The 14,872-nt window shown below is 45.0% G+C and overlaps 1 long non-coding RNA gene across 2 annotated transcripts in view; it reads left to right on the top strand.

Moving 5' to 3' along the window:
• The window catches only part of LOC119648239, a 372,324-nt gene extending 361,790 nt beyond the window's left edge, over positions 1–10,534 (top strand). For both annotated transcript variants that reach the window (XR_005249035.1, XR_005249033.1), the window contains one exon: positions 10,489–10,534. This is a non-coding gene — a long non-coding RNA (uncharacterized LOC119648239). The remainder of the gene's footprint in view (positions 1–10,488) is intronic.
• Positions 10,535–14,872: the final 4,338 nt, after the last annotated feature.

Below are 14,872 nucleotides of genomic sequence, written 5' to 3'. Positions count from 1 at the left end.
CATGATGTCAAGTCCAGAAAATCCACAAAATGGGCTGTCGAAATGCGGTGCTTGCATCATCTCATCACTTCAAAACCAATGATCAGTTCATCAAATGATCCCAGATTTTGGGGGATGTTCTCGAAGAATCCAAGAAAGTGGGGTTACATGAAATCGTCATAAACTTTTGCAGATTCTTCCGACATCAGACCCTACGAAGAACGACTTTTGTTTAAAAATAATAATAAACCTCAGCAAAAATAATCAAGTATGATCCCTCAAATCTTCTTCTTTTTCTTCAGCCTTTGTCCCGTTCACTAGCGGGTTCGGCTCCTCATGATCGGCTTCGCCATTTGGCTCTATCGAATGCCTGGTCTGGATGCAACCTCGAGGCATTTAAATCCTCATCCAGAGTATCAACCCACCATTTTTTGGCCTGTCTTTTGGTCGTTTACCATCAACTTCGATGTTCAGACCAATCTTGGCAAATGAATTCTCGTTAGCACGCATTGCGTGACAATACCACCGAAGTCCTCTTTAACCTGGCCCTGGAGAAAGTCATCCGTAATGCTGAGGTAAATGCAAGAGGTACGATCCTCTTTAAGTCCACCCAACTACTGGCTTATGCTGGCGATATCGACATCATGGGAAGAACCACCCGAGACGTACAAACTGCCCTCATCCAGATCGAACAGGCGGCGCGAGACCTTGGGCTGCACATCAATGAAGGCAAGACAAAACATATGGTAGCAACGTCAGTACTGAAGACGAATCAACCAACAACATCAAGCCGCACTGGTCAAACACGAAGAAGAATAAAGATAGGAGAATACAACTTTGAGCCCGTTCACAAGTTCTCCTATCTAGGATCGAAAATCACAACCGATAACAGCTACGATAATGAAATCCGCGCACGGTTGTTGGCAACGAACAGAGTCTATTTCAGCTTACAAAAACTGTTCCACTCGAAACGTCTCACCATAGGGTCAAAGCTCTTACTGTACAAGACAATGATCTGTATTCCTTGTAACTTGGGTTCTTAGCAAGAAGAATTGCGAACTCTTGGCCGCGTTAGAGAGATGAATCCTCCGAAGAATATTTGGCAGCCTACATGAGGATGGAAGTTTCCGTAGCCTACATAACGACGAAATTTATGGGCGATACCACGACCGTCAGGTTGTGGATAAAATCCGGCTGAATAGGTTATGGTGGGCGGGTCACTTAATCCGTATGGATGAGGATGATCCCACCCGGAAAATCTATAAGGGCAATACCTATGGTAGAAAAAAAAGACGAGGCAGACCCTGCCTAAGACGGAGTGGAGTGATGGCGTAGGCCAGGACACCAGACAGCTTTTAGGGACATTGAATTAGTGGACCTCGGCACAAAACCGAGATGTCTGGAGTTCCTTATTAAGGTAGGCCTAGGGCGGATACCGGTTGTTGCGCCGTTGATGATGGTGATGATACCATCGAAGACGCGTCTCTCGCAATTTTTCCATGATCGGTGCAACCCCATAACGATCGCGGATATCCTCATTTCGAATGTGATCAAAACGTGTCACGTCACTACTCCAACGCAACATCTTCGTCTCCATCACCGCAAGACGCCGTTCATTGTCTTTTATAGCTGGCCAACACTCATAACCATAGAGAGCGGCAGGACGGACGATATTGCGATAAATTTTAGATTTAAGACCTTCATACATCGATCACAAAGAACACCAGTTGTGGAACGCCACTTCATCCAGTTTGCGTTAATGCGTGAAGCAATTTCATAACGCAATTCTCAATTGGCTGATAGCGTTGATCCGAGGTATTTAAATCGCTGAGTTCTGGGCTGGTCACTGTCGCTGAAAGTAATTGTGCCTCTTTCATGGGGATCGGCCGTAAAAAATGCAGTTTTGTTTAGATTCAATCTGAGACCGTGTTGCATGAGGCGATCATTCCATTTTTGGACAAGTTGCTCGAGATCATTTTTGCTATTAGAAGCTAGGAAAACATCATCTGCATAAAGCAGTGTGTAGGGCGCTGGACTTTAGATATCCCGTGTAACGGTGTCCATAACAAGAAGAAGGAGGAGTGGTGAGGGGACGCTTCCTTGATGAACACCAACAGAGACACAGAGGGGTTTTGATAGACCCGCCACACGTCGAACTTTATTTTTCGGATCGTGGTAGAGCAATTGAACCCAGCGCACGAGTTGGTCTGGCACGAAGTGTTGTCGTAAAGCATACCAGATGAGTTCGTGTGGCACACGGCCAAACGCTTTCTCTAGATCCAGAAAGGCAATGTAAAGAGGGCGATGCTTCGTGAATTGCGTCCGTAGTTCCGCAGTTTTTGACAAATCCGGCTTGATTCACGGTTATTTCAACGATTTCGCGAATACGGTTGTGAAGAATCCCTTCAAAAATCTTCATGGTATGGGAAGGAAATCGGATCGGACGGTAATTTGTACTTTCTGCTGGACTACCTTTCTTTTTTCATACTGGAACAGTGGAACTTTCTTCCCAGTCAGATGGTGTTCTTCCTTCCTGAATAACCCGATTAAAGAAATCACTGAGCCACAGTGTTGAGTCCCAGCTCTTCGCTTTCCAGAGCTTAGAGGCGATGTCATTAGGTCCTGTTGCTTTCCCCGATTTCAATCGTCCTCCTTCCTCCATTTCAGTTGCGTTGACAGTTAAGTCCTTGAGGGTTTAACGTGTGCACCTGTCTTGCGACTTAATCCCACGGTCTTTTTAAGACACGGATTGATTTTCTGACTACAATCAGAACCCCGCTGAGACAAGCAACAACGGTACCAGTCTATACCAAGTACATGGCTTAGCATTCATACTGGTGGATGCAAGACATACCTTAATCTCTACCGAACTAAGGAGTACGGCACCCGTGTTGAAACGCAACACCACGCCGAGGTCCGAAGGTCTCTTCTCGCTTGAGCATAACCACAACCCCCAAGAAATTCCCACTAGGGGGCCTACCGCAAATAACCAAGCTGTACTCACATACAACGGGAGTTCACCGGAAGTATGAGAGTCCAGGAGCTATTCCGGTTCGCATGGTATCGATGGTGTCAGATGAGTCCCCGTGCAGACTCGGGTCTGATCGCCCTAATAAGGCGTACAGCGTCTCCCGGTGCTACCACTATGGAGGTTCTCCTCGGCTACTTGGGTTTGGTTTGGCTGACAGGGTTTCCGCCCCGTCTTCCTCACCGCCACCTCTGAGCACCAGTTGCGCTGACATGAAAGTCCTGGGGTTTTAATATGAGTACCTGCCGTGTGGGCATAATCCCACGATCCTCTTCGGACACGGATTTATTTTGGGACCACAATCAGAGCCCCGCCATGCGAGCACAGCGGTCCTGGTTTATACTGAGTGCAGGCTCAGGATTCATACCAATAATGCGAGGCCTATCTAACACCTCTGCCGCAACTAAGGGGTACGGTGCCCGAGTTGTACAGCGCAACTCCGCGCTTGAGCTCCGAGGAGCTCTGCCCGCGATGTAGGCATAACCACAACCATCATGAAACTCCCATTAGGGGGCCAACCGCAAATAACCGGGCCGAAAACACATCCTCCAGGAATTCTCCTGGAGCATATGCTCTCAGAGGGCTATCCCGGTTCCCATGGTACCAGATAACCTCCGGTGAGGCTTAGTGGCAGAGGCACTTCAGATGAGTCCCTTACAGACTCGGGTCTGATCGCCCTCCTCGAGTACGTGGGGACGGAACTCTCCAACGGGTTAACTGGAATTAGCCTGAGGCGAGTTGCGCTGACAGGTGGAACCGGTCCAAATGTCGGCAATGAATGTGGAATTGGAGGATCACCAAATTCTTCAGTTGAAATCTGCTCACTTATCCGTTGTGGCTCGATGGTTGGTAAGTAATGTATCATTCTTGTCATAAACGCAACAGAAGTCTTCGATATCCTGTGTACTTTCGTTACGGCTCTTAGCAAGTCGATACAGATCGCTCCCGGCTTGGTGACCCCGAGGGTTGCAGAGGCCGCTTTGTGGATAGTGTCTTTCATTTGGTTCCACGATTCTTCCACATTCATAACGGTCGTGTATGAGTGAGATAGTTTCATCTTTCTTCTCACCAAATCGCCACCCTTTGATGCGCCTCGAGCCAGTGCGTTCCGCACGCTGTTTTACTGGTCGCTTAATTCGCAGGACGCCAATCAACGGGCGATGTTGAGGTGCGATGGTCTCATAGGGAACGACTTTGCAATCAGTGACGGTGGTAAAATGTCGGCGTCTTCTGAGAATAAAATCGATTTGCGTTTTACTGTTCCCACTTTAAAATGTAGGAAGGTGAGACAATCGTTTGATAAACCATGTATTCATAAGTACAAGGTCATGGGTGTCCGAAAAATCGATTATATGCTCGCCACCCTCATTGCGCGCTCCGAACCCCTTTGCCCCATGGCACTTGTTACCCTCTGCCTTTTCACTCACATGACCATTAAGGTCGCCGGCAATGATTATGTAATCGTCAGCAGGCACGTGACAAGTCTTTTCATCGAGAAGTTACCAGAAAGCGTCTTTCTCGACATTAGGTCGACCTGTCTGTGGTGCGTATGCGGTGAAGAAGTGAATAGTGCGATCAGATGATATAATGGTAAGCTTCACCAGCCGATCATCAAATCGTTCGACTTCATCACGCCATCACGGAAACCCTCTGAGATGGCAACGCCAACACCATATTGAGTGTGTGGGTTACCAAAATAGAGAAGTTTATAGCCATTTTTACCGCATTCGCGTTCAATGTCGCAGCTTTTGGCACCAGACCATCGGGTTTCTTGCAAAGCGCAGATATCAATGCGCCGGACTAACTTGCTTACGTCCTGACGCCGTCCATGCGTCTAGAACCTTTGCCCATTTCTCGACAGGAGCGGGGCCCGAACTGCCCCGTAGACTGCAGCATTTCAGCAGTTTGTAACGACATTGTATGCCTTTTCTTTGTCGGCCGGTCGCGGGACCTGTCACCAAGACAGATCAGGTAGGATTTAGCATAGTAGAATAATTCCATCTATATTCTATTTATCTCTTTCCCTGATCTCAGCAATTTATTTTTGTTTTACTGAGGGTAGTACAGAGTACGTTGCCTCAAACTCTCTTCCTTTACCTGGGCTTGGGACCAGCATACTATGTTAATAGCATGGCGGAGTTATTGTTGATATATCACTTGATTTCACAGAAAAGTTCTAGTCGTTTTAGCGTTATTTCTGCTTTCTTCCTACCTAGCTGATCCGCTGTCTCATATGGCTTGGAACCTAAAAAACCCAGACCTGGCTGTCTGGCTTTCGCTTCCTAGTGAAGGGTACCGTCGAGATTTTGATTGAATCGATCCTCAGCCCCACTTTCCTGCCCCAGATATTTCCTTAGTATCTATTGCATCGTGCAACACTTCCATTAGTCGAGGCGGTTCCATATTTCGGTCCTTGATGGTAAGCAACCTGACATGGATGTAAAGGACGAGGCGTTAGAATGGTAATTCTAATATAGTCTACAGGAGTTTTACCACAGTTTTCAGAACCAAAGATCTCGAGTAAATTGGTCTGGAAGATTCAGGGTGAAAAGTATATTTTCTATCCGCTCTCGAAGTGGAGACCATTTTTGCTTCCCTTAGTATGTGTTTTCAAGGCTACCATGCCTTTAGCAACCCCAGGAGGGAGCTTAGAATCACTTGTGGGCCCCTTTGGAGCAATTCTGGGGAATAACCCGAGTGATTTCAGTGGTTTAAAGATTCCAGCTTTCCATTCGTTCTTTTGTGGTGTTGCAGGATGCATCGTCCTCGTCCTCCGACTACAGGTACCGGTTTGAATAGATTGTCAAAACTGAAAAATATTTGAAGTTTTGGGTAATCCCGACACTCGGTTTTAAGGCTTCCAGCTCCTGGGCTCAAAAACAATTCGCAATGGAATGAAATTTATACATATCTGTATGATTACTAAAGTGGTTGACCTAATGATGTACCAAAAGTCCCCACTCAGCATCTAATTAAGAGCGATCGTTTGTTCTAGCTAGACTGTCATCGATAAAATTCCAAGATTCAACGACGCCAGTTACTAAACCATCCGCTCAAATATCTGAGAAAAACAGTTCAATAACTCTTGATGACTCGTCTCCAGATAAATATCGATTTCTAGATTTCAACATCGCTACATTTCATGATTAGAGCACAACAATCTAAACAAAGTAAACCAACCGTCGGTAAACAACTCCATTGAGCACCAGTAGCTTCCATCATCTGAAATTCCACCGTGTCAACCCGTACAGTACATAATGTGCAAACTTTTCCAATTACACCTCCCAACGATACTTGCACACCACGGCCAGACATAGCACGGAATCACATTGCCAAAGTGTTTCACTTACATTCACCCCAGCCCGAGAGTGCTGACATTATAATTTGAAAATCAATTTAAAGCCCACGACATGTTGCTTTTTCAAGTATGGAACCAGAACCTGGTTCTCCAGCAATAGTCCATGTTTCCTGCTTTATGAAAAAAGATGAAAAGTGCTTAGTTGACCGCCAGAGTCCTTTGCAAGCTGTTGATGTGGTGGCTGAACTGGTTTCAGTTTCATTTCTGACTCTCAGCGGAAAGCCCAAGGAAAAAACACATTACCCACATTACCGCTGGCTGGAGTCGTTCTTCAACAACAAAAATTTATGGTCGATTACAATATCAGATATGAGGGGATTATCGTTAATGTTTAACCAACTTGTCCTCCTCCGTCTCCTGCGCCTTCAACCTCACCGTTCCGTGTTAGATGCTACCATGTTCAGGTCATATATTTCCCACAAAGCGCTCACTTTTTCCACTTTTTCCACTGTTCATTTTGCACGATTTGCTTGTGATAAACGAAAAATAGATAAATGAAAAATTATTATAGTCGTACCGTGGCTTTATGACTATCATACTTGCTATCATATGAAAAAGCAATGCATGTGTGTTTATTGTAACAACAAAGATACTGAGGATCTATAAAAAGTGATGAGGAGAGGGTGGGCTTGATGGCCAGAACGTATTTTGACTGGAAATTCTTTCTTCGGAAAAGTCAGAAATAACATTGACATGCAGAGGGAAAGGATGAGTGTCTTTTGACTTTCGATTTCATGAAGTGATTTATGCTTGGAAAGAATATTGCCGCGAATGCGTAAAGCTATAAATGGCGAATTGCCATGACAACGGCTTACGTGTATTTTTGGGATAGAATCCGCAAGGACGTCTGCTATGGAACATGATGAACTCAATGCAGCCTGTGTCATCTGAAAGATTGTATAAAAATATTTAAGTTGATGGTATTAAAATGTTTACAATCCGGCTTAGATTTTATTGATTTCTTTAAAAAAACACGACCACCCTCCCCCTCCTCCTTTCCCATTTCAGGATTACATGAAAACCATTGTTTGGGGGGGGGGGCAGGGAGGGATATACAAACCATATAAATGGATGTATGCTGATGTAGTGATTTGATAAGAACCCCCTAAATCGGGCATTGTCTCAGTGATTCTCAGTCCTGCGACACATTTTTGATATTCCAATCCTGTCAAGGTCGCTGTAAGAATTCCAGCTAACATTTCGTTAGTTGAGATGTAATGGACCTTAACTGGATGTTCTGGTAGTCCCTGTCGAATGAAGTAGTGCCTGATGCGTTTTTATCGAGCACATGATCCCAGGTCCCCGCATCTCGATTATTATTGTACATCAGAATGTTCAATGAATCTAAGTCTATTCACGAATTGGCTATTCAATGAAGTTTCTTATGATACTTGGTATATTGGAGATTTTTTACTGCATATTTCTGGACAAGTTCTCACGGTTAGGTATATAAGAGTGTCGATAAGTTCACGAAAAAGGACTGGTTTCTTGGTATTGGTCGTCGTCAAGAGCGAGCTGACATCTATGTCATGTCTATGTGCTAATTTTTTGTTGATGATGCAGGGAGTCCTGAGTCCGTATTAACTTAATGGTGGACCGGTCCACTTGGGAAGCAACTTACTTTCTTTGTTGCGGTCCACGGAAAACTCTTTTTTGTATTAAACACCCAAGTTTTTCAAAAAGTTTCACTGATGGTTTCGTACAGGGCAAAGGCAACTCATCAGACGCTTCCCAGATGCTTCTAGTTTAGGTCCGAACTTACGATGGATTTCACTTCAATATAGTTCCCACTCATGTCGTGTTTGCAATTATATACATATATGCAAATGGAGCGATAGGCAGAGGTGAGGCAGCGTCTGATGAGTTGCCGTCAGTCAACGTGCGATTCTCCCGTAAGGAGACGCCTCCTAGTAGATATAGGGTCCCCAACATTCGCCATTATCCTACTCAAGGCCGAGACCCTCCACTGAACTGCCGCCCTATCCGTTGCTGCTTTGATTTACTCGAAGAAGCTCATCTTCGAGTCGAGTATTTAACGAAGGTATTTAACCGCTGGTTTTGACTCTATAGTCAACTCACCGATCGATACGGGGATGTTGCGTCGGGATTCTCTTTCTGTTCAAGATGACTACTTCGGTTTTTTCCAGCGCAAGGCTGAAACCATGAGCAGTCATCCATCCGCTTATCCATCGTATCGATATGCCAAATCTGCTTTGCGCCTGTTCAATAGTGTGTTTGGCAACAAGTGCCGCAACTTCGTATGTATAACCGATCAGGCGCAACTCATCGGGCTTATCGAGTCTCAGCAGACTATTGCAAGAAGCGTTCTGTAGGTCTGGCCCTAGGGTAGATCCCTCTCATACTCCTGACATGATTTCCATCCTCCTTTGGACCTCTAGCGTCTCATAGAACAGGGAGCGGTCTTTCAGATAATCCCTCAATATTCGCAAGAGATAGCTTGACACGTGAAATGAGTTTTCTAATGTGCCTAGCATACCTGTCAATCTTACGGAATTGATGGCATTTCTCACGCATTATGAGGAGCACTATCGGCGACTGTGCGCCTCGTCAAGATTCTTCTTCTTTCTTCTTTTTCTTCAGCCTTTGTCGCGTTCACAAGCGGGGTCGGCTCGTCGCGATCGGTTTCGCCATTTGGTTCTATCGAATGCCTGATCTGGGTGCAATGTTGAGGCTTTTAAATCTCTTTCCAGCGTATCAAGCCACCGCTGTTTCGACATGCCTTTTGGTCGTTTACCATCGACTTCGATGTTCAGACGAATCTTGGCAAGTGAATTCTCAGTAGCAAGAATTGCATGACCACACCATCGAAACCACACCATCGAAGACGCTTCTCTCGCAATTTTTCCACGATCGGTCCAACCCCATAACGATCGCGGATGCCAGCGAGAAGGAAAAATGTCCTGCTTCAAACAAGCGTTGAAAGTCCCTAACAGCAAGTCTGGCCGTTGGCGGAATACAAGTTTATAAACTTCCGTAGGGACACCATCATGGCATGGCGCTTTCTTGTTTTTCATGGTGAGAACAGCTTCTTCAAGCTCTCTCATTGTAAAAAGGAGGTAATCCTCGACGCTTTCCGCGCTATTGACTTCAACCCGTCTCGGGTCTCTCGGGTGCGGGCAGTTGTTTCCTTTTATATTTCTTCGCCTTCTGTTTTTGAACCCTGGAAACTATTTTGATAAAGTCTCCTTCAGGCACGCCGTCCTCTTTCCGCGTTTTCCCTAGTTCTCTTTACAGTGGGAAGTGCGGCTGTTTCTGCTTTCTATGCATCTTCCGCTGCTCTCCACATTCGTCGTTAGAAGGAGATGCGGTCGAGTAATTCCTCCAGTTCCATTAGCCCGTTTTTGACGCCTTTTCTGACGTTCCTCTGGAGGAACGTTGCCGACCGCATACGCTTCACCACTCCCGTGCATTTCCTGACGAGCCTTTCCTCCTCGGCTCTAGCTAGGACGGTCGACTGTATTTCTACTCTGTTCGTGTCCGAATCCACCTACTTAGGACAGGCGATTCCGACTGGGCTTTTTTTCGGAACAGGGGCCCTACAGGGTATTGGAATTACCGTCCCCACACCGTCAGCTGCGCTACTTGGTAAGGCTTTCTTTTTATTTTGGCGTCCCGGTATCATATCGGGTATTTCAGCTTTCATTGTCTCTTTCGCTGGTCGCTGCGATGAGCGACACATTTTTTTGCTGCGACCAAACGCAGTCAGATCTTCCTTCTCTGCTCTTTTGTCGATTTTTTTGGATAATTAGGTGATCGGCATTACCTTTGCTAAGATCAAATTCACCTGCTGTGTATCTGTTTCTCTGACTGTTTATATATCTGCCTATCTGTTACAATTAATTTACTCGAAAAGGGCTCAGTGAATCCATTTAGTTCAAGTTAAAGTCCAACTTTTGGGGAGAATTTGAGGGGAAGCTACTTACATACGGAAAGGGACGATCATGGTCATGGAGGATATCAGTTAGTTAGTTTCAAGAACATTTAGAATAAGAGTTCAAAATATATAGGTTCCCCTTGAGCTATTATATTCTTAATGTTTTTCAATGAGAATATACTTTTTTGAAAATAGCCCTTGATTAACTTCTAATTTTTCTCATTTCAGATAATTTAAATCTGCAACGAACAAACATTGTTCAATTGTTGGGTAAGTAAAAATAGTTAATATTCGTAAAGTATTCCTTAGATTTAATGCCAAACTCTCAATATTTATGACACTTAGGGCAAATGTCTCGCACATTTAAAGTCCATCTAAAGAATGCTTTTCCCAATGAAATATAAGCCATGTGTCTTTTGGAAATTTCTCATCTGGTTACTTTTCTACCATCTGTTGATTGGTTTCCTATGAGCCTTTTGAGTTCGCGTCTGAGTGTCTGGAGTATTCCTGGGACACTGCATTGTATTGCATGTTTCTTAGGATAAGTCAGTGTACAGTTTAGTGTGGAGGGATGCTACCAACGAATTCCACCACTTAAAGCTGGTGTCAAGTAGATAAACTAGAGCTTTGGTGTTCCCGTAGGCAAAGTTGTAATTAGACACACCCCAATGTGTCTACCGTCCCGTAATAACTCAATCAAACTTCAAAAACCTGTACGTTATACACATCAATCCTCCTCCTTTTCTCTTGAATTCAATTACCAGTGTAGTTTCCGTGGTGATTTTTATAATGCTATCTTTTTAGATGACGTTGACAATCGAATTTACTCTCGGAGTCATTCTAAATTAAGCTCTCTGTAGAGATCAAAACAGGGTTCATATTGGTCATCGTAAAAACAATGATTTGTTATAGTTTCCCAAAGGGCTACGGTCCTACATCAAGATTTTGATCATTGTACACCAGTCGAAGATATTTAAGACCTATCATCACTGAGCCACTGCAGTAGTTGTGAGTTTGTCTAATTCTTTCCTCTTTTTCTTCAGTCTTTGCCCCGTTCGCAAGCGAGGTTGGCTCGTTGTGATCGATTTTCCCATTTGGCTCTATCAAATGCCTGATCTGGATGCAATCGCGAGGCTTTAAAATCTGAATTCAGCGTAGCAAGCTATCGTTGTTTCGGCCGGCTTTTGATCGCTTACCATCGCCTTTGATGTTCAGACCAATCTTGGCAATTGAATTCTCCATAGCACGAATTACGTGGCCATACCATCTAAGACGCCCCTCGCAATTTTTCCACAATCGGTGCAATCCCATATCGATCGCAGATGACCTCATTTCGGATGTGATCAAAACGTGTCACGCCACTGGTCCAACATCTTCGTCTCCATTATCGCAAGACGCCTTTCATTGTCTTTTATAGTTGGCCAACACTGAGAACCAGACAGAGCGACAGGACGGACGACATTGTGGTAAATTTTAAATTTGAGACGTTCGTTAGTACGTCGATCACACAGGACACCAGTTGTGGAAAGCCACATCATCCAGGTTGCCTTAATGCGTGAAGCAATTTCATAATGCAGTTCTCCGAGGGCTGATAGCATTGACCCGACGTGTTTAAATCGCTGAGTTCTGCGCAGGTCGCTGCCGCTGACGGTGATTATGTCTGTTTCATGGGGATCGGTCGTCAAAAATTCAATTTTATTCAGATTCAATCTGAGATCGTGTTGCATGAGAGGATCATTCCAGTTTTGGACAAGTTGCTCGAGACCATTTTTGCTATGAGATGCTAGGCAAACATCGTCTGCATAAAGCAGTTTATAGGGCGCTGGATGTTGGATATCCCGTGTGACGGTGTCCATAACAAGCACAAAGAGGAGTGGCGAGAAGGCGCTTCCTTGATGAACACCTATAGAGATATGAAGCAGTTTTAATAAACCCGCCACACTTCGAACTTTGCTTTTCGGATCGTGGTAGAGCAATTGAACCCAGCGCACGAGTTCTTCTGGCACTAAGTGTTGTCGTACACCATACCAAATGAGTTCGTGTGGCACACGGTCAAACGCTTTCTCTAGATCCAGAAAAGCAATGTAAAGAGGTCGATGCTTCTCACGGTATAATATTTCTTCAGCGCAGCGTGTATTGCGTCAGCAGTTGCGTAGTTCTTGACAAATCTGTTTTGATTCACGGTTATTTCAACGATTTTCCGAATACGGTTCTCAACAATGCGTTCAAAAATGTTCATGGTACACGCCCTAGCATTTTTCCGGGGCTACTGCTACTCGATCCGATCATCTTGTTTCTAACAGCATCTTACGCATTTTCTTGGTCGGCTTGTAGCGAGATCTGTCGCCAAGAGAGATCAGGTAGGATTTAGCATAGTGGAATAACTCCAACTGTACTTTCTTTATCGCTTTGCCTGCTCTCAGCATTTTATTTTTGTTTTACAGAGGATTATCATTATTCCGTTAAGGGAAAGTCGCACCGCTTTCTTAAAGAACTATTTTGCCCCTTTTACTGGGTATAGTGCACCTATTGATCATAGTATCTCAAGCAAGCCTATAACCATCAGGAACTTTAGTATGTTCCTTACTTCCAGATCTGTCAGCTTTGCATCTGGTATTAAGTGTTCTCCCAGGTGCCTTGATCTACTTGGCACAAGTGCCGGACACTGTCGCAGGACGTGTGTAGAGGTTTCGTCAGACTCCTCACAAAACATGCAGGCAGTGTCCGTAGATATTCCTAGCTTCGCTAGATGATAGTTCTGACAATGACCAGTGAGAATTCCCGCTATGATTCGGAGGTTCACTTTGGTGAGGTTTAAGCAATCCTTTCTGCACATGGGTTCGTATCCCCCAATAAGCACCCTGGACTGCTCCATCTCTGGTAAGCCCGACCAGTATAGTTCCCTCAACCGTTCCTCTTCATGTCTTAGAGTCATAGCCATGAAACCGTTTCCGATTCCACAGAATGGTTCTGGCCCGTGTAAAGGCGTCCCTGCTCCCTTCTTGGCTAGTTCATCCTCTGCCTCATTGCCTTCCAACTCAGCTTAGCCTGGAATCCAAAGTATCCAGACCTTGTTGGACGAGCCGAGTGTATTCAGGCTGTGAAGGCATTCCCTCACCAGTTTAGAGTTCACCTGGTTGGGCCTAAGTGCCTTGATCGCTGCTTGGCTATCGGTGAGAATAGCTATGTTCTGCCCCCTGTAGTTCCTCTGGAGATTAAAGGAGGCACATTTGTCTATGGCGTATATTTCCCCCTGGAATATGCTAGTGTACCTGCCCATTGGCTCAAAATACATTTTCCGTGGATCAATGACACCGGCAATGTACCAAGTAATTAGTGGCTGGTTTAAGCCGTATGTCGCAGCCACGCCCTCCCAGTTTGCCTTGTAAACTTCTTATCGAAGTGAAACCTCATTGTCGTGTTATATCCCTTGGTATCAGTAATTCGGGATACCGCTTAGAAAGAATATCAATCCTCCTTCGATTTAGGCAGCTCCCCATCGCACTGATGCTCCCGGCCATTCTGAATATTGCGCCCTCATTGCCTGCATCTGTGTGTGTATATGGAGAGGAGTTAATCCCAGAAGCACCTTCGTTGGGCATGTCCTCATTATTCCATTGATACACACGCAAGTCAGTCTTTGGAACTTATGTAATTCCCTGACTTGTGTGCTGAGAAAGAACCGATTCTTTCTGCCCAGATTATTGCTCCATAGGTAATCATTGGCCTTACTATATATCCAAAGTAGTATCTTCGGGTTGCAACCCTATTTTTTCCAGCTATGGATCTACAAGTCATCAGAACCCTCGTGGCTTTCCGACAAGTGTTTTCGACATGTGCCTTCCAGAGTAATTTTTGGTCTAGTGTAATTTCTAAATATTTGACCTCTGTTTCTCGTTTCACCTCCATATCATGTAATCTTATGGTTCTCAGGTGATCAAGCTTACGCCTCCTAGTGTATGATATAATACTATGGTGGTTTTGGCTGGGTTGATCTGCAGTCCCACCATCCTGCACCAGGCACTAGTAACCCTTAGTCCAGTTTGGGTTCTATCACATAGGGTATCTTCATATTTGACCCTGCAGATTCAAACAATGTCGCCCGCGTAACCCTGGACTTGTATTCCAGTGTTTGTTAGCACGTGCAGGAGTTCATCCACTACCATACTCTACATCGGCTGCGATAGTACCCCGCCCTGTGGATAACCTGTAGTTGTGTTCATGGCAATGGAATTTGTACCTGTCGATACATACTTCTATTTGCTTGCTTTCTAGCATTTTGCCCATCCAGAATGCTAGGGTATTTCCCTATCGCGCACGGTTCAGGACGCCTTGTATCTCTGTGTGCGATGTGTTGTCGAATGTTCCTTCGATATCTAAAAACGCGCACAGTGGTATTTCTTTTGTTCCTATGGCATCCCGTAGTACCTCTGGCAGCTGATACAGAGCAGTTTCAGTTGACCTTCTCGACCGTTTTGAGTACGAACGATGCTAGGCAAATTGGTCTGAAAGATCTAGAGTGAAAAGGATCCTTTTTACCCGCTTTCGGAATCAAGACCACTTTTGCCCGTCTCCATGCCCTTGGTATCTATCCCAGTGCTATGTTCCCCCT

This window comes from Hermetia illucens, chromosome 2 (genome assembly GCF_905115235.1).
Source record: "Hermetia illucens chromosome 2, iHerIll2.2.curated.20191125, whole genome shotgun sequence".
Lineage (NCBI taxonomy): Eukaryota > Metazoa > Arthropoda > Insecta > Diptera > Stratiomyidae > Hermetia > Hermetia illucens.
The sequence above is the reverse complement of the archived record's forward strand: the minus strand, read 5'-3'. Positions and strand labels throughout refer to the sequence as shown.